Genomic DNA, 19873 nt, shown 5'->3' on the forward strand with positions numbered 1-19873 from the left:
CGAGGTGATAAACACAGAAAAATTGCTTATTTTTTGCTCATTTAGTTAATATGCTGTGCCCAAAAAGGAGCTATCATTCTTTGTTATGCTTTCGCGGCACTTTCCAATGATTATGATAGTATGATCCATGCAAAATGGAAGGCTGTTACTAAATCCTAATCTTGATTATTTTATTTCAAAGGCATTAAAGTTTCATTTTTTTTAAATGCCAGAATCCTATCTCATATATACGAGACGGCGAAAAACTGACAAATAAACTGCTATGGCAGAAAAATCACCAAAAGTCTCCAGAGGGAAATTACAGCACTTATTTTACAGTCAAGGAAAGATTTCTTTTCTTCCTTGGATATGGCTTTCTTAAATATAGGAAAACTTTGGCTGGCATTCTGCTTGGGACTTATATCTTCGCAAATGGCCTTTTTGTATGAACAAAATTGAATGGTGTAGCTTCCCAACACCATATGCAGTCTCCGTGGATGTAACTGAGGCATCTGGAGAACAAGCCCTATGAGGAGTGGCTTAAGGAGCTGGGCATGTTTAGCCTGAAGAAGAGAAGGCTGAGAGGGGATACGATAGCCATGTATAAATATGTGAGAGGAAGCCACAGGGAGGAGGGAGCAAGCCTGTTTTCTGCTTCCCTGGAGACTAGGATGCGGAACAATGGCTTCAAACTACAAGAGAGGAGATTCCATCTGAACATGAGGAAGAACTTCCTGACTGTGAGAGCCGTTCAGCAGTGAAACTCTCTGCCCCGGAGTGTGGTGGAGGCTCCTCCTTTGGAAGCTTTTAAACAGAGGCTGGATGGCCATTTGTCAGGGGTGATTTGAATGCAATATTCCTGCTTCTTGGCAGGGGGTTGGACTGGATGGCCCATGAGGTCTCTTCCAACTCTTTGATTCTATGATTCTATGATTCTATCTGTTTGTCATGGCTCTATGGATTCCTTTCAACTTATCCAGCTCAAATGAAAAAGGAATTTTGGAAGTCAGGAAAAGTGATTTAAAGATGGGCTCAAAGCCAACCTTAGCCACTGTGTGGCCATCTTCCAGAAGCATTCTCTCCTGACCTTTCACCCACATCTATGGCAGGCATCTCCAGAGGTTGAGGGGTCTCTTGGAAACTAGGCAAGTGGGGTTTATACATCTGTGGAATGTCCAGGGTGGGAGAACAAGTTATACAAGGGTTGAATGAAAAGTAATGCCTCCACCTTCGTAACTCCTCAATAGATGGCAGTACTGGTATGTGGCAGGTACTGGCTTGTTCAGTAGACTCTCCTCTACAGTTCCATTTTGACAGGAAGCCTTAGCATCGAACGCTTGGTTCTTGTGGGTTTTTTCGGGCTATATGGCCATGTTCTAGAGGCATTTCTCCTGACGTTTCGCCTGCATCTATGGCAAGCATCCTCAGAGGTAGTGAGGTCTGTTGGAAATAGGACAATGGGTTTATATATCTGTGGAATGGCTGGGGTGGGGCAAAGAGCTCTTCTCTGCTGGAGCTAGGTGTGAATGTTTCAACTGACCACCTTCATTAGCATTTGAAGGCCTGGCTGAGCCTGGGAAAATCTTTTGTTGAGAGGTGTTAAGATGTGCCTGGTTGTTTCCTCTCTGCTGTTTTGCTGTTGTAATTTTAGAGTTTTTTAATACTGGTAGCCAGATTTTGTTCATTTTCATGGTCTCTTCCTTTCTGTTGAAATTGTCCACATGCTTGTGGGTTTCAATGGCTTCTCTGTGTAGTCTGACATGGTGGTTGTTGGTGTGGTCCAGCATAGAATGGTATAGATGCCATAGATGCAGGCGAAACGTCAGGAGAAATGCCTCTAGAACATGGCCCTATAGCCCGAAAAAATCCACAAGAACCTAGTGATTCCAGCCATTAAAGCCTTCGACAATACAACGCTTGTGTTGTTAAAGTGCAAAGTATGGAACCCTGTGCAGTAGGCTTGGGCAATCAAGAAAAAAAATGGTTCTAAACTCGTTTATCTATTTATTTATTTATTTATTTCGGGCATTTCCCCGAAGGGGGACTCAGGGCGGCTTACAAAAGGCACAATTTGATGCCAGCAATACACACAGTAAGATAAAATACATAGCAGCAACAATTATAAAATGATTAAAACAATCCAATTATACAATACAACTAATAAAAACCAAACTAGTGATCAACGTTCGCCAAGCTCAAAATCCGTAAGTTTTTTTTAAATAAATTTTTTATTGGTTTATGGTGCATACAGAAAACAAAACTGACACCAAAGGAAAACCGAAATAAGTAAAAAACAAAAAAGAAAGAGAAAAAAAACAGACAAAAGGGAAAAAAAGATATACAAAAGAGTATGCAAGTTTACAGAATGGTATACAGTCAGCACTCTTTAAACATATAAATAATCAACTTTGACTGTACAGTTATAATACAGGGTTAGTCAAAATGAATAGGCCAATTCGGGTACAATTAATTTTCTTATTGGCCTATTCATTTTGACTAACCCTGTACATTAACATTTATTGTCCCTCTAACCCCACACCCGTGAACCCAACCCCTGTGACCTCTGACACCACTCCGTATGGATCACATAACTAACCCGCAACTACCCACGTGTCTTCTTTCACTGAATCCCCTTTATGGCAATCTTCAAATCTACTTTTGTCTTCTTTTCAAGATATCCAATTGCCAACCGCCATTTTTTAACAAATTCTTCATTATTTCCACCTCTGCTGCTATTTGTCAGTTTGGCCAAAATCCGTAAGTTCATTCCGCATTGTCATAATCCTATCCAGTTCTAGTCGTCATTGTCCTATGCCTATCTGCCAAGTTACCCAAAGGCGTGGTCCCATATCCAAGTTTTTAGTTTCCTTCTAAAAGAGAGGAGGGATGTTGATGACCTAATTTCCCCGGGAAGCGAATTCCACACACGAGTTTACATTGGCCTGGTATTGTGCCGGCAGCACCCGGACACTTTGCGGTATCAGACAGCAGTGGGCTGCCAGATCTTGATCCAGGACCGATGCAAATGAGTTGTGGCCATTATTCATCCCAACAACATGTGTATGTGTATTTCTCCGGTTGGCGGTGGGAGGCGTATCGCCCTTGCACACGCAACAAAGGTGGAGGCATTACTTTTCATTCAACCCTCATAATTAAAGCCGTGGCCTTGCCCTGAGTAGTTGGGCAATGAGAGACTACATCCTATCCCACAAATTCAAAACTATGTGAGAGAGCGCAGGACCATGACTTGACTATGGACCCCATGTTTGCAACTTCTGAGAAAGTGCAACTGCTTGCATAGTTTTCTTTAATCATAGCCCAGTGTTCCAAGAAGATCCCAGCTGAAGAATCCAACCAAGAGACTTAATGGGTACATATTTGATTTTCCCTCTTCCCATTCTACTTCCAAGGAAGAAGAGCAACAATTGCGGCCGAGGAAGGATACCCTCGAGGCCCGGCTGGCCTGAATCTACAACGCCCACAGCAAAGATACCAGTAAGAATGTATTGTGTAGCAATGTGGCGATAGAATCAGTAGGTGGGCCTGGGGGAAATCACGCAATGTGTGCTCACTTTACAGCCGTTACAAAATAAATTACACTCCCCCCTCAAGGAAATTGATCTGAGCAAACTTGGGGAGGGGGAAATCCCTTCATTTTCTACCCAGTGCCTCCATGGGAGACGGTTCCTATTTATGCTGATAATGTTCATCTTAGATCACTCTCCTTAATTGCAGGTCTCTCTGGGAAGCCAACTTTAGAATAGTTTTTTTTTTCAGAGTTACTTTCAATGGTGGTTATAGTGCAGGGATGGGAATTGTACAGCCGGTAAGAGACCTTTTATAGATTCTTCCATTTTTTTCAAGCATGGTGCTCCATTTAATTGTGTGATCTTCCATTTAGCTGCACGTTCCTCCATTTAATTGCAGGAGCCTCTGTTTAATTGCATCATCTTCCATTGGATTGGTGCTACGGTCCACTCATATGTCTCAAAATGACCCACAATAGCAATGTTTTAGAATGTCGTATTTTGCTTCAGTATTGCTTTTGGGGAAATATGCTAGTATGTGGTGGAGGTGGACATTGTAGAAGTGATAATGCTTTCTGAAAAGGGTCCTAAGCTGGGTTTGGAGGTGTACCAGCTATCCATGGACCAGGTTTACACTGCCCTCTTCGAGACCTCATGGACCAGCCCACAACATAGCTCCCTGTCAGCCGTCACCAACCCCAGCTCCTTCAAGGTCAATCCAGTCACTTCAGGGATGCCATCCATCTTGCCCTTGGTCAGCCCCTCTTCCTTTTTCCTTCCATTTTTTCCCAGCATCATTGTCTTCTCCCTACTCTCAGTCCCACCCCTGTCTCAAGTATGGCTGGTAGGAATGAGAGAGGGAGCCTTTTTGGTGGTTGCTTCCTGTCTTTGGAGTGCCCTCCCAAGGAGATCAAAATGGACCCCTCCTTACTTACCCACTGCACCACTGGGGGCTCCCAAATCACCAAACTGAATCTAAAGTTGACCAAAAACAGATTCGTAACCCTTTTGGTACTAATGTTGGAGAGTAGTCCCTAGTCAAAGTGGTCCCTAGTCAAGTAGTTCCTGGTCAAAAAAAGGTTGGGAACCACTGGTCTATATCAACAGACACATAATCCAGCCCAGCAATAGTTTGCAGGTTCCATGTTAGTAAAACATCAGGTCTGGTCTGAGCTTTGGGAAGTGGTAAAGGAGCTTGCTGTTGTTCATTCATTCAGTCGTTTCCGACTCTTCGTGACTTCATGGACCAGCCCACGCCAGAGCTCCCTGTCAGCCGTCACCACCCCCAGCTCCTTCAAGGTCAATCCAATCACTTCCAAGATACCATCCATCCATCTTGCCCTTGGTCGTTCCCTCTTCCTTTGTCCTTCCATTTTCCCCAGCATCATTCTCTTCTCCAAGCTTTCCTTTCTTTTCATGATGTGGCCAAAGTACTTCATCTTAGTCTCTAGTATCCTTCCCTCCAATGAGAAGTCGGGCTTTATTTCCTGGAGGATGGACTGGTTGGATCTTCTCACTGTCCAAGGCACTCTCAGAACTTTCCTCCAACATCACAGTTCAAAAGCATCTAAATATTATAATGTAATACAATATTTATAATATATAATTATAATATTGTATTATTATTAGTATTGTATTGTATAATACTAATAATAATACAATATTATACTAATAATAATACAATATTATAATTATATATTTTATATTACATGTAATATTACTAATAATATTACAGTATCATGGTATAGTACAATATAGTAATATATATTACTGATATTGTGCTATGCTAATAATATAATATATTGTATGTATATCTATTAGGCCTGGGTAACAACGGAAAAATTTGTTTCTAAAATTGATTCGTTTTTGGGGGGTTTTTGCGTTTCGTTATTTAAAATAATTACAAAATTTTCCTTTAAAAAAGTTCGATATTTACGAAATTTTGTAAATGTGAAAAAAATTACAAAACAATAACGAATCGATTTCCGAAACAATAACGAATCGATTTGTTAATGGCGGACGCGACCGCGCAATACGCTAAAAAACCTCCAAATGGGACAGGGGGAACTTCTGAAGCTTAATTAAACCAAAAACAACTATAAAAACCCTTAGAAAACAAAAAACAACTATAAAACTTGCCCCAGAAATGCGGAAATAATAATGAAAAGACCTCAAAATGATAACAAAACGAATACAATAACGAAATACAAAACATTTACGAAACGATTTAAAAATTCGTTTTTTTAAAAAAATTGCTCCAGACTAGTTCGTTATCATTTTGTAATTGAAAAATTAACGAATTTTTTAACGAATTACGAATTAACAAAATGAAACCGCCCAGCCCTAATATCTATATAAATAAAAATGTAATGTTCGTTTGTGGGATGAACAGAACTCAAAAACCAGTGGACACATTGACACCAAATTTGGACACAAGACACCTAACAACCCAATGTATGTCCTTCACTAAAAACAAAATGATTTTGTCATTTGGGAGTTGTAGTTGCTGGGATTTATAGTTCACCTACAATAAAAAAACATTCTGTACCCAAGCAACGATGGAATTGAACCAAACTTGGCACACAGTTCTCTCATGACCAACAGAAAATACTGGAAGGGTTTGGTGGGCAGTGTCCTTTGGTTTTGGAGTTGTAGTTCACCTACATCCAGAGAGTACCGTGGACTCAAACAATGATGGATCTGGACCAAACTCCACACGAATACTCAATATGCCCAAATGTGAACACTGGGGGAGTTTGGGGAAAATAGAATCTTGACATTTGGGAGTTGTAGTTGCTGGGATTTATAGTTCACTTACAATCACAGAGCATTCTGAACCCCACCAACGATAGAATTAGGCCAAACCTCCCACACAGAACCCCCATGTGGGCCACAGCAACGCGTGGCAGGGGACAGCTAATGTATATATATAGATAGATAGATATAGATATAGATATCTTGTAAGCCACTCTGAGTCTGCCTCGGTGTGAGAAGGGTGGCATATAAATGCCGTAAATAAATAAATAAACTAGAAGTAAAGACCCATCTCTTCCAGCAGCCCAATCCAGAGACAAACTGGATTTTAAGGTATTTATTGGTGTTTATAGTATTTGTTGGTGTTCTCTTTCTATGATTCATAGGGAGAAGCAAGTAAGAAATTATCACCATCACCATCATCATCATCATCATCATCATCATCATCATACATTGTGTATCTCACATATGAATGAACTGTGCTTGGATGGGGTTGCACATGTGGTTGTTCAGCATCACAATTCACTAATGCAGCTTTGCTGTAATGCATAATTCCATAACTCCATCCCTTCGACATAATATGTGGAATTTCTTTCTTTCAGCAGCATCTCTGTTTGGATGTTGGATGGGGCCCCATGTTTAAAACTGGCCTTGAACCATAATGAATGAAGAAGAAGCTGTAGAGCCTTTGTTTCCAATAAGTTACTTCTTTTTCAGCACACAATTTTCCTGATGTGCCAACTCTATCTTCCCCCTCGCCCTCAACTTATCTGATGTCAGAAGAGTATATTAAGTTTTCATGTATGTTATATAAGCAGCTTATTATGCACTTCCTGGTATAATAATGAAGTTATCTTGCAGTAAGACCCTGAGTGCTAAAATGAATTTATTCCAGCGTGACAGATTTAGGTCAGGGCCACTAATGGAATAGGCAGATTGATGGAGGTGGCACAAAAGGCAAAGGAAATTGAGTTGCATCTCGCGTAAAAGGCGTTTGATGGCTAGCCTGGGTCACCAAGTTTTATCCAAGTGTGGTGGTGCTTTCCAGCAGTTGGATGAGCCCAGGGTTTTCCAAACATTTCTCTCAAACTGCACATGCCATGGTGTGAATCAGATGGTTTAATCCCACTTAGAACACTTTTTGATGTTGAATGAAGAGTCTATTCAGGCCTATCTGCATGAAACCTACCTCAGTTTACAACTGCAATCCTGCAACGTTTCAAAACAATTTGCCAATCTACTGATTTTTAAATAATTATTTTAAGTTTTAACCATAACATTTGGAAATTGTAGTTGCTGGTTATATCCATTCGCAGCCAATCAGAGCATTGACATCACCAGGCTCGCCTCATAGGAAACCTGCTACAAAACAGGAGCTTCTTTGTTGAGTTCCAGGGCCAGAGAAGCAGATGGCGGAAACAGAAGAATGGCCTGCTTCAGGGGAGAGTGCTCGCTCCATCCATGTTCAACATTTACACACATGACCAGCCACTGCCAGAAGGGACAGAGAGCTTCATCTATGCTGATGATCGTGTCATTACTGCCCAAGCAAGGAGCTTTGAGATGGTTGAACAGAAGCTCTCCAAAGCTCTAAGTGCTCTTACTGCCTATTACAGGGAAAACCAGCTGATCCCTAATCCATCTAAAACACAGACATGTGCCTTTCACCTTAAGAACAGACAAGCATCCCGAGCTCTGAGGATCACCTGGAAAGGAATCTCACTGGAGCATTGCAGCGCACCCAAATACCTGGGAGTCACCCTGGGCCGTGCTCTGACCTACAAGAAGCACTGCCTGAATATCAAGCAAAAAGTGGGTGCTAGAAACAATATCATACGAAAGCTGACTGGCACAACCTGGGGATCACAACCAGACACAGAGAAGACATCTGCCCTTGTGCTATGCTACTCTGCTGCTGAGTATGCATGTCCAGTGTGGAACACATCTCACACCACTAAAACAGTGGATGTGGCTCTTAATGAGACATGCCGCATTATCACAGGGTGTCTGCGCCCTTTACCACTGGAGAAATTACACTGTTTAGCTGGTATTGCACCACCTGACATCCGCCGGGAAGTAGCAGCCAATAGTGTAAGGACCAAGGCAGAGACATCTCCAGCTCATCCCCTGTTTGGGTATCAGCCAGCATGTCAACGATTTAAAAGAAGAAATAGTTTTCTAAGATCTACAGAGACACTCACTGGAACACCTCAGCAAGCGAGAGTCCAAAAGTGGCAGGCTCAAACCCAGCACCTCAATCCGTGGGTGATACCAGATGAGAGACTTCCCCCCTGGGCACACAGAAGACTGGGTGACTTGGAAGGCGCTGAACAGACTGCGCTCTGGCACCACGAGATGCAGAGCCAATCTTAAGAAATGGGGCCACAAAGTGGAATCCACGACATGCGAGTGCAGAGAAGAGCAAACCACTGACCACCTGCTGCAATGCAACTTGAGCCCTGCCACATGCACAATGGAGGACCTTCTTGCAGCAACACCAGAGGCACTCCGAGTGGCCAGATACTGGTCAAAGGACATTTAATCAACTACCAAGTTTGCAAACTTTGTGTTTTTTTTAATCTGTTTGTTTGTTTTGTTCTGTTAGAAATGTAATACAATTGTCTGGTTGCCCCTGAATAAATACCACCAGGCTTTTTACTGGCTGGGAGACACACAGAGAGAAAAACTTCAACTCCCATCATATTCTGAGAGGAACTTTTCAGTGGTCACCCTATGCTAGTGCCACTGAGAAAGCGAGTTCCCAGGGCCCTTTCTAGAGAAGGAAGTAACTTTCCAAGAAAAAATGGAGGTGGCTTCTTTTGCTGGAGAGAGAAAAAAACGATGCAGATCCCCCTGCCTCAGGTATTTTGTGGACTTAACTCTTTCCGAAAATATCAGTTCTCTGAATCTGTTTTGCTTGTCTTTTCACCTCTCTCCTTCTCTTTCTGTTTTCAGAAATTAAATGAAAATGGCCCTCTGAAAACTACATTTTTTTTCTTAACAGTAATTCAGGAGCAAGTCTAGCATCTGTTCCCCATCATGTTGCAATTGAATGTAGTGGCTGGTGGCCTTGAAGTCAATGTGCAACTAGGATGTAACTTGATTTAAGATGCTGAGGCCTATCCCCAAACTAGGTTCAGCACCTTGGAGAGCTCATTTGAATCCAAAGTAGCTTCACTGCTCTAGTCATACAAAAGCCTGGGTTCCTAATATGCTGAAGGGCAAATGTAATGGCAAACCCAATATTGTTGGTGGAATTTATCACACTTAAAAGAAGTGTAAACTAGAGTGGTGCAGCCATTCTTAGGTAAGGTGATAGAGCAGGCTATACTGGGACAACTGCAACAATTCCTGGATGACACAGCTGGCCTGGACCCTTTCCAGTCAGGTTTTCGCCCGGGCCATGGGATGGAGACAGTCCTGGTTGCCATTACGGATGAACTCTGTCGCCAGTCTGACAATGGTGGATCCGTGCTACTGGTACTTCTCAACCTTACCACAGTGTTTGACACCATCGACTACGATCTAATGATTCACCATCTTGCCATGTCCGGGGTTCGCGGTCAGGCACTTAATTGGTTCAACTAATTTCTCCGGAACCGGAGTCAGCGCGTCGAGTACATGGATCAAGTCTCCGATAGATCCCCCCTCCTATGTGGGGTCCTCCAAGGTGCAATTCTCTCCCCTCTTCTCTTCAACATCTATGTTAGATCCCTTGCTAGTTTCGCTCGGAGTTTCGGCCTGGACTGCTACCAATATGCAGACGATACCCAACTCCTTTTGGAGCCTGGAGCAACGTCAATTCCAGACAATTTCACCCTATGTCTGGAAGCTCTGTCGAACTGGCTACGTGATAGCAAACTGAAGGTGAACCCAGCGAAGACTGAGATTCTCTGGCATGGCCGCCCGGCAGGTCTGACTCATCCATTACCCACCTTCGAAAGGTGCCGCCCTATCTCCATCGACCACTCTTAAGAGCTTAGGTGTCATCCTGGATTCACAGCTGACAATGGAAGCTCAGGTCGCTGCTGCCAGCAAACAGGCCTTTTTCCATCTACAACAAGTGAGGCAACTGGCACCCTACCTATCTGACGAGGCTCTGACAACTGTCATCTATGCCACGGTCACATCTAGGCTGGACTATTGCAACGCCCTGTATGTGGGCCTTCTGATGTCTATGACCTGAAAGCTCTGTATTGTTCAGAATGCAGCAGCCAGGCTACTCACAAGAATACCCATGAAATGCCATATAACACCAGTGCTGCAACATTTACATTGGCTTCCAACTGAGTACCATGGCCTGTATAAGATGCTAGTTCTGACCTTTAAAACTCTTTACAGCCAGGGTCCATCATACCTTAGGGACCGCCTCTCCTTCTCCCGTCATCGGAGGTCACAACGACCAGCCCAACGCGACTTACTCTATATACCGGGTCCTAGAGAAGTGAACTTGGAAAGTACCAGACGCAGGGCTTTTTCTATTTCTGCCCCTGCCTTAGGGAATTCCTTGCCGCCCTACATGAGAGCCATGCGTGACTTAGGGCCTTTTACTCTAGCACTTAAGACCTGGCTTTTTACTAAAGCATTCGATCTCTGTTAATTTTTAATTTCTTTATGTATGTATTTTATCTTTTACAATTTAGCTGTAAATCGCCTAAAACATTCTCGGATGGAGGGCGATTAATAAGTTATTAAATATGATGATGATAGCTGATTTCTATTCATAATCCTTACTCATTCAATAACAGAAGGAAAGATATAGGAATAATATATAGGAATTGTCAAAGAAGGAGGAGCAGGAGGAGGAGGAGGAGGAGGAGGAGGAGAAGGAGGAGAAGGAGAAGGAGAAGGAGAAGGAGAAGGAGAAGAAGGAGAAGAAGGAGAAGAAATTCCACAATTCTGAAATAGTGTGTTCTCCTGTTGATGAGGAATCCATTGCTGTTACGTAAACCTCAAATGACTCAACAGGCATGTTCCAGTCGTGCGAATGATGTGTCATGCATTGCTCAAATTGGCTAACAAGTGAGATGATGATTTGGGATGCTGGGGAAAAATGATTTCAGAGTCTATATTTGAGGCTGAAATTGCTATCCCTGGGAGCTGCTGATTCTCACCAAGCTCCAAATAGTATCTTAAATATGTGTAAGTACCTCTAAAGAAGCAATTCTATGTTTCTCCTCCTCCTTCTACATTTTTTCTAGTATAAAACAGCTATATTCAGTTCAAGACTACAAAGGCAAATCTGTATATGTACCACCCATGATTGGACATTTTGTATGGGTAGGCATTGTGCCTGTAGATGAACACAAATCACAAGGTATGAATAAGGTGGTCAACTTGTGTAACAATTATGGAACTCCATGGAACTACATACATACCAGGCCCGTAGCCAGGATTTCGTTTGGGGGGGGGGGGGGGCTGAATTTTTTTCGGGGGGGGGAGGTTCGGGGGGGCTGAGTTTCGGGGGGGGCTGAGTCTGAGTGAAAGAGGGTCTAGCCTAGCAAACCTTTTGTATCGTTACCCCAATACCCCCATGCATATGGGATATATTGAGTAAGGTGATCAGATCATGATATAAATAAACATAACAGTTTAAATAATGCACCAGTAAGGCCTTTTCGCGAACCACCATGAGAATTTGGGGGGGGGGTGAAGCCCCTCGAGCCCCCCCCCCCTCCGGCTACATGCCTGATACATACATTCCCTCTCCGTGATGAAAGATCTTCATCCTTCTTCGATCTATTGCAAATGATCATGAGATCCAGCAGTGAGATCGACTCTAATGGCTGCCCACTAGGCTTGCGAAATCTGGGTAAACCTTGACCTATTTTGTATCCCGGCTTTAAGTGGGGGTCCCCATTCATTTTTTTGGGAGCTTCCCAAAATTGGGAGGGCAGATACCTGTTTTTGCTTTGGAGTGCCAAAAGATCCATTTTCTATCGGCCCATTATGGTGGGAGGGCTATCCTGGCTCCCCTTCCTGTCATTGTAGGCACTTAAGTTGTTTCTACTCTACAGGAGAGGTGCTCCGCTGCAGGCAGGCATGTGCTTTAAGGCGGTTTCTTACCTGTTTCTACTCTAGAGCAGAGGTGCATGGCTGTAGGCAGGTAACTGTAATTTCTCTCCTAGGTCTGTATGCTACATACACTTTTTCCAAGGCAAGGAGGCAAGTTCTCTGTTTTGTACTCTAGAGGAGAAGCACTCGGCTGCAGGCAGACACACACTTTCTCTCTCGGGGTGCACCACACCAGCAGCCATGCACTCACTCTTTCCAAGGCATTTTTTTGTATTTTATTGTGTTGTGGTTTGTATTTGTGTTTTATTTTATTGTAATTGTTGCTTGGGCTTGGCCTTATGTAAGCTGCCCCGAGTCCCCGTTGGGGGAGATGATGGTGGGGTATAAATCATCATCATCATCATCATCATCATCATTATTATGGAGGCTTCCCACTTCCAGGTAAGGAAGACTGGTGACCTCCTGAAAGAAGAGAGTAGTTTTCAGGGAATTAGGGTTTTCTTTTTGTTTGTTGAGGGATTAATGAAAAAGATTAAAGTGTGGTGCCAAAAAGCAGAGGAGGAGATGAGACTGCTCCTATTTGCTTTTGTGTCAGGCGGGTTTTTGTGCCAGGAAGACCCTTACTGTTACGGGATCTGAAAGTATCGAAGTACCGAAGGTACTGAAAAAAACGGAGGAAACTGAATTCTGTGTACAACTCTACTGTCCACCCTCTTTCAGTCGAGAGCAGTGGTTCTCAAACTTCTTAATGTCGTGACCCCCTTAATACAGGTCTTCATGTTGTGGTGACCCCCCCCCCCACCATAAAATTATTTTTGTTGCTATTTCATGACTGCAGTATTGCTGCTGTTATGAATTATAATGTAACTAGCCATCCCCTGCCACGCGTTGATGTGGCCCACATGGGGGTTCTGTGTCAGAGGTTTAGCCCAATTCTATCGTTGGTGGAGTTCAGAATGCTCTGTGATTGTAGGTGAACTATATATCCCAGCAACTACAACACCCAAATGTCAAGATTCTATTTTCCCCAAACTCCACTAGTGTTCACATTTGGGAATATTGAGTATTCTTGTAGAGTTTGGTCCAGATCCAGCATTGTTTGAGTCCACAGTGCTCTCTGGATATAGGTGAACTACAACTCCCAAACTCAAGGTCAATGCCCACCAAACCCTTCCAGTATATTCTGTTGGTCATGGGAGAACTGTGTGCCAAGTTTGGTTCAATTCCATCATTGGTGGGGTTCAGAATGTTCTTTGATTGTAGATGAACTGTAAATCCCAGCAACTACAACTCCCAAATGACAAACTCATTTTTTTAGTGATGGTCACTCCTTGGGTTAGTAGGTGTCTTGTGTCCAAATTTGATGTCCATTCATCCAGTGGTTTTTGAGTTATGTTACATTACATTTTTATTTATATAGATTATCTGATATGCAGGATGTATTTTCATTCACTGGACCAAATTTGGCACAAACACCCAATGTGCCCAAATGTGAATACTGGTGGGGTTGGAGGGATTGATTTTGTCATTTTGTTATTGCTGGGATTTATAGTTCACCCACATCAGGTGTAATGTTCGTTTGTGGGATTAACATAACTCAAAAACCACTGGATGAATTGATACCAAATTTGGACACAAGGCACCAACTAACCCAAAGAGTGACCATCACTAAAAAAATGAGTTTGTTATTTGGGAGTTGTAGTTGCTGGGATTTATAGTTCATCTACAATCAAAGAGCATTCTGAACTCCACCAACAATGGAATTGAACCAAACTTGGCACACAGAACTCGATGAACAACAGAAAATACTGGAAGGGTTTAGTGGGCACTGACCTTGAATTTTGGAGTTGTAGTTCACCTACATTCAGAGAACACTGTGGACTCAAACAATGATAGGTCTGGACCAAACTTGGCATGAATACTCAATATGCCCAAATATGAACACTGGTGGAGTTTGGGGGAAAATAGAGCTTGAAATTTGGGAGTCGTAGTTGCTGGGATTTATAGGTCACCTACAATCAAAGAGCATTCTGAACTCCCCCCAATGATGGAATTGAACCAAACTTGGCACACAGAACTCCCATAACCAACAGAAAATACTGGAAGGGTTTGTTGGGCATTTACCTTGAGTTTGGGAGTTACAGTTCATCCAGAGAGCACTGTGAACTCAAGTAATGATGGATCTGGACCAAACTTGGCATGAATATTCAATATGCCCATATGTGAACACTGGTGGAGTTTGGGGAAAATAGGGCTTGAAATTTGGGAGTTGGAGTTGCTGGGATTTATAGTTCACCTGCAATGAAAGAACATTCTGAACCTGGGGGAGGATTTGCTATCGGTTTCCAAAAAAGGAAGAAAAGACAGGTGGAAAGATCTTCTCTGCCAAAGAGGTTCCTAATATAATTTTCTGATGGTCTTTGGTGACCCCTCTGAAACCGCCTCATGACCCGCCAGGGGTCCCAACCCCCAAGTTGAGAAACACTGGTCTAGAGCTAGAAATATTACAACACGAGGAGGGAGGGAAGGAAAAGGCATAAAAAGAATGGTATGCACAGAGAATTGTAATTACTGCTGGAAGCTTCAGTTGGAGTTTATAACTCCTGCCCTAGGACACTTCCGAAAGGATTCTTCCTTCGAATTAAAATCAAGGCAAGCTGAGCTAAACAGTGTTTGATGCCTCTGGAGAACCAAAAAGCTGGAAGCTCTGGAGAAGGACTTTTGAGAAAATGCTTGTCGGATTTCTCTTTGGTCAGGCCTTGCCTCAAGACACGTCTTGATACTGATTCATTCCCAACTACCCCCACCTCCTTAACCTCAATTCTGTCAAGCCCTGCGGGGTTGTTCTGTGCTGTTGCTCAGCGGTGAAGTTCACATTCTGCAAGCAGAAGGTTCCCAGGTTCATTCCCAAAATCTCAAGGCAGGTTTGGAGAACCCATTGTCGGGATGCATGAAAAGCCACTACTGAAAACACTGAACTGAAAGCTAGTGTGTTCAGAAAGCCATATAGAATTCAAGCCAGTAATTGAAGTAATATTGGATAGCATGCATTTGAATGCACACTGCACCCTTGTGCTGAATGCAGGTGTTCTGCATTGGAGAAAATGTCCAAGTTCTCTAGGAGGAAAGAGCATGCATAAGACACCTCCAACATTTGGATGCACATTGAAACTGATGAAAAGGGGGTGATGAGTTGCTATGGACCTCCTCACGCACACACACCCTGGAGGGTAGAGATGCCAAGAGGCCTAGACTCTTCCCAAGGATTGCAAGGAACATCTAATTAATGGCCTCCTTTGTTTCCAAGGCAACCCCAGGCTTTACTCTGGGGCCTCGTTCCAAGCGGGCAGTCTATAGCTTCCACGGCATTGGCCTCAACGTATTATTAGCAAGATGAGCTGAGTCAATATGCCTGCTCCTACACAAGGCTGGCAAAATGGTAATTGAATTAAAAGCATTGAGCAGAAGATCAGGGTGTGGTGGGGGTGGGTTGAGAAGATCTCAGCCGCCTTCCAGCATGTCCTGTTCCTCGCTCAGCTTCATAGGAGTGTTGTGTTCCTCAATCACGTCCTCCCACTGCCTGAAACAGGAGAGAAGCTGTATCTCACAGGCTGTTCTTCTGTGAAGGATTTCTTCCCTCCCTTATTTTATCCCAGTGGGGATATTAATGGTAATGTCATGTTTAATGGGGAAAGACAGTATGAAAGAATATGAGGAGAAGATCTCAGCCATTTAGCAGTGGAACTCTCTGCCCCGGAGTGTGGTGGAGGCTCCTTCTTTGGAAGCTTTTAAACAGAGGCTGGATGACCATCTGTCAGGGGTGATTTGAATGCAATATTCCTGCTTCTTGGCAGGGGGTTGGACTGGATGGCCCTTGAGGTCTCTTCCAACTCTTTGATTCTATGATTCTATGAGAGTTGGAGAATGAGGAGGAGGAGCTCTTGCTCTGGATCAATGATTCCCAAGCTTTTTTTTTTTTGACCAAGGACTATTTGAACAGGGACCACTTTCACCAGGGACCACTCTCCCAACATTAGTACCAAAAGGGTTACAAATCAGTTTTTGGTCAACTTTAGATTCGGTTTGGTTATTTGGGGTGCTGATTCAGAAAATTGCATTGGATAGACCACATCAGCTCTAGCTTCTGATACATAGCACATGCCAAAATCCACTGATTGTGGTAATGTGAACGTATCTAAATTAACTCAATGAATACATTACAAATACACGTATCAAAAAAATACAGAGCTGCCACATTCACATTAAGCAGAAACAATTGGTTCTTCTCTTCAAGTATGAAACAAAACCTTCATGTGAGTAAGAATAGTCCTTGAATGTCAATAAATGTCCTATTCTTTATTGCATATGAGTAGACACCAGTTATCACAATAGGTGTACTATTCCCTTTGTTACACATGAGTCGACTCCAACCTGCAACCGGTTTCGACTCACAAGAGCCTTCGTCAAGCAGTTGGGTTCATTGATCAAAAAAGGCTCATCTATCCAAAAAAAAAAAAAAAAAAAAGGAGGAGAAAGAGGAGGAGAAGGCTCAACCTTTGAGGTATGTGATTCACCAACCATGTTCTTGAGAACATTGGATCAGCTAGTCTTTGTTGGTCAGTGTACTCTGCAAAGCGTTTGATTCTGTACTCGTTTTATTCTGTACTCGCATTGTTGGTGAATCACTTACCTCAAAAGTTGAGCCTTTTTTTTTTTGATAGATGAGCCTTTTTGATAAATGAACCCAACCGCCTGACGAAGGCTCTTGTGAGTCGAAACCAGTTGCAGGTTGGAGTCGACTCGTGTGTAACAAAGGGAATAGGACAATAAAGAATAGGACATTTATTGACATTCAAGGACTATTCTTACTCACATGAAGGTTTTGTTTCATACTTCAAGAGAAGAACCAATTCCTTTCTGCTTAATTCACATGTGGCAGCTCTGTATTTTGTTGATATGTGTATTTGTAATGTATTGTTGTTGTTCATTCGTTCAGTCGTCTCCAACTCTTCGTGACCTCATGGACCAGCCCACGCCAGAGCTCCCTGTCGGCCGTTACCACCCCCAGCTCCCTCAAGGTCAGTCCAGTCACTTCAAGGATGCCATCCATCCATCTTGCCCTTGGTCGGCCCCTCTTCCTTTTGCCTTCCACCTTCCCCAGCATAATTGTCTTCTCTAGGCTTTCCTGTCTCCTCATGATGTGGCCAAAGTACTTCAACTTTGTCTCTAGTATCTTTCCCTCCAGTGAGCAGTCGGGCTTTATTTCCTGGAGGATGGACTGGTTGGATCTTCTCGCAGTCCAAGGCACTCTCAGAACTTTCCTCCAACACCACAGCTCAAAAGCATTGATCTTCCTTCGCTCAGCCTTCCCTAAGGCCCAGCTCTCACATCCGTAGGTGACTACAGGGAATACCATGGCTTTGACTAGGCGGATCTTTGTTGCCAGTCTGATGTCTCTACTCTTTACTATTTTATCGAGACTGGACATTGCTCTCCTCCCAAGAAGTAAGCGTCTTCTGATTTCCTGGCTACAGTCTGCATCTGCAGTAATCTTTGCACCTAGAAATACAAAGTCTGTCACGGCCTCCACGGTTTCTCCCTCTATTTTCCAGTTGCCAATCATTCTTGTTGCCATAATCTTGGTTTTTTTTACGTTTAGCTGCAATCCGGCTTTTGCGCTTTCTTCTTTCGCCTTGATTAGAAGGCTCCTCAGCTCCTCCTCGCTTTAATTTAGATACAATTGCATTACCACAATCAGTGGATTTTGGTCTCTACAGTTTTAGGGGAACCCATTTCTCTTTTCAACATAACACATGCCACCCAGAAATCACCATCTCCTTGCCCACAGAAAACCATATTTAATAAGCCTTGGCACTATAAGAGGGTTTTGTGAGACCAGTCACTCTTGTTGCAACAGTGTAGTAATAATGAAGGTGTGGACTATAATTTAGTTCTTGTGGACCACTTGTGGTCTATGGACAACAGGTTCGGAATCACTGCTCTGGATGCTGTTGGTGAATGAGTCAGGGAGTTAAATCTTCTTGCCAAGGGATCCCCAAACTAGAGATGGGAATGTGTGGTTCTCTTTGTGGGAGTTACCTCTTGGATGATAACTTACTGGGATCTGCACGCATTATTTGCTGATACATCACACTGTCCTAGACACTTGGAAAGTGTCCGACATGTGATCCAATACAACAGCCAGCAGAGTGATCATGTCTACTGTGACATCATCTTGTTGTGTTTCAAATAATAATAATAATAATAATAATAATAATAATAATGATGATGATGATGCTTGGGAAGTGTCTGACGTGTGATCCAATACAACAGCCAGCAGAGTAATCTTGTCTGCTGTGGACTCATCTTGTTGTGTTTCTAATAATAATAATAATAATAATAATAATAATAATAATAATAATGCTTGGGAAGTGTCCAATGTGTGATCCAATACAACAGCCAGCAGAGTGATCATGTCTGCTGTGACCTCATCTTGTTGTGTTTCAAATAATAATAATAATAATAATAATAATGCTTGGGAAGTGTCCGACGTGTGATCCAATACAACAGCCAGCAGAGTAATCATGTCTGCTGTGACCTCATCTTGTTGTGTTTCTAATAATAATAATAATAATAATAATAATGAGTACTGAACTGCTTTTTCTACCAATTTGTTGTAAAACATGTTGTTTTGGTGCATAATTTGTTAAATCATAACGTAATTTGACATTTAATAGGCTTTTCCTTAATCCCTCCTTATTATCCAACATTTTCGCTTATCCAATGTTCTGCTGGCCTGTTTATGTTGGATAGGTAAAGATAAAGGTTGTCCCCTGACATTAAGTCCAATTGTTTCCGATTCTGGGGGTTGGTGCTCATCTCCATTTCTAAGCCAAAGAGCCAGCGTTGTTCGTAGACACCTCCAAGGTCATGTGGCCAGCATGACTGCATGGAGCACCATAATGTTGGATAAGCGAGACTCTACTGCAGTGTTTCTCAACCTTCCTAATGCTGTGACCCCTTAATACAGTTCCTCATGTTGTGGTGACCCCCAACCATAACATTATTTTTGCTGATACTTCAAAACTGTAATTTTGCTACTGTTATGAATTGTAATATAAATATCTGAGATGCAGGATGTATTTTCATTCACTGGACCAAATTTGGCATAAATACCAGATATGCCCAAATTTGAATACTGGTGGGGTTGGGGGATTGTTTTTGTCATTTGGGAGTTGTAGTTGCTGGGATTTATAGTTCACCTACCATCAAAGAGCATTCTGAACTCCACCAATGATGGAATTGAACCAGTCTTGGCACACAGAACATGACCAACATAAAATACTGGAATGGTTTGGTGGGCATTGACCTTGAGTTTTGGAGTTGTAGTTTACCTACATCCAGAGAGCACTGTAGACTCAAACAATTATGGTTCTGGACCAAACTTCGCATAAGTACTTCGCATATGCCCAAATATGAACCAAGATGGAGTTTGGGAAAAATAGACCTTGACATTTGGGACTTGTAGTTGCTGGGATTTAGAGTTCACCTACAATCAAAGACCATTCTGAACACCACCAACAATAGAATTGGGCCAA

The sequence above is a fragment of the Anolis sagrei genome, chromosome 11, assembly GCF_037176765.1.
Source record: "Anolis sagrei isolate rAnoSag1 chromosome 11, rAnoSag1.mat, whole genome shotgun sequence".
NCBI lineage: Eukaryota > Metazoa > Chordata > Lepidosauria > Squamata > Dactyloidae > Anolis > Anolis sagrei.